A 1,305-nucleotide genomic window follows, 5' to 3' on the forward strand; every position below is an offset into this window, starting at 1 on the left:
TTGTGCCTCGATGATCTAGCACTTGCGTGATCATATTCGTGTTGGTTGAGTGTTTCTCTTGTTTTCCCGCGTGATTTCCCTCGTGTTCTTCCGCGCGTTCTTCGTGTTCCTCATAGGGATCCTCTCCAAACGTGAAAGATCGGCCCCATAGGGTTCCGCCCTACATCATAGTCCCTGAGGAGAAACGACATCTATTGTTTGTGGGCGATTTACTCGCTATATTTACGGTTGATCATTTTGGCGCCGTTGTCGGGGACTAGCATCGAGCGATTATGTTAGCTATATACTAGGTTTATTTCAGTTTCATGTTTAATTCATTGTGTATTTATTTTATATTTTTCCTTGTTGTTGCTTCAGCTTATTAGGATACTAACACTCTGACTAGTATTTACTGTTTATGAGTGTGTGTAGGAAATCTGATCTATTTGCAGGTTGATTGATAGTTACACTTGGTGGAGATATGGTGATGCTTCATGATGTTTGCATGCCAAGCAGCCAATGCTATTTCACAGGGCCACTTTGGCCGTCTTTTAAGGCGGAAAATTTTGAGCTAAAGCCTGGTCTTATTGCTTTGGTTCAACAACATCAATTTGGAGGGTTGCCTACTGAAGATCCTTACGAGCACTTGCTCCGAGTCCTGGAGTATTCAGATACAGTAAAGTACCATGGAGTTCGTCAAGATGTTATCAAGTGCATGTTATTCACATTCTCTCTCGGAGATGATGCTCGTGCTTGGTATCGATCCTTGCCATCAAGATCATTCGGTTGGAACGAGATATCACGAGCTTTCTTGGATAAATATTTCCCACTACACAAGCAGTCTGCAATTCAAGATGAGATCTTCAATTTCGTCCAGCGTGAAGGTGAGAGCTTGTATGATGCTTGGGAGAGATACAAAACCTTATTCAGGAGATGTCCTAATCATGGGCTCGAGAGATGGTTAGAGCTGCAGATATTCTATAGAGGGTTGACTTTGGACACTCGAGCTTACGTCGATATGGCAATAGGTGGAGCTATTACAAACAAGACACTTGATGATGCCTTTTTTGCTGATTGAGAGCATAGCTTTCCACCAACTTCGGTGGTACAGTGAGAGACCCAACTCAGATTTGTTGGTTTGCTATCACCACACTTCACCTCAGCAAGAAGGTCTTACACAAAAGCCAGAACCAGTTTCTCCGTGTGACAAGATTGAGCTTTCATAGATTATCTTTGACGATGATAACACCAGCCTAGTTGACACACACATTGCAGATCATATGGATACTAGTGTTCGAGGTTCAGTTTTGCATTGTGATGATTCTT

General features: G+C 42.6%; 1 non-coding gene across 1 annotated transcript; it reads right to left on the reverse strand.

The window, feature by feature from the left end:
* Nucleotides 1–825: 825 nt before the first annotated feature.
* LOC119342350 lies at nucleotides 826–930 on the reverse strand. Its single transcript, XR_005165550.1, has one exon. It is a non-coding gene; the product is annotated as a small nucleolar RNA R71 (small nucleolar RNA).
* Between the last annotated feature and the right edge of the window lie 375 nt (nucleotides 931–1,305).

The sequence above is a fragment of the Triticum dicoccoides genome, chromosome 7B (genome assembly GCF_002162155.2).
Source record: "Triticum dicoccoides isolate Atlit2015 ecotype Zavitan chromosome 7B, WEW_v2.0, whole genome shotgun sequence".
Classification (NCBI taxonomy): domain Eukaryota; kingdom Viridiplantae; phylum Streptophyta; class Magnoliopsida; order Poales; family Poaceae; genus Triticum; species Triticum dicoccoides.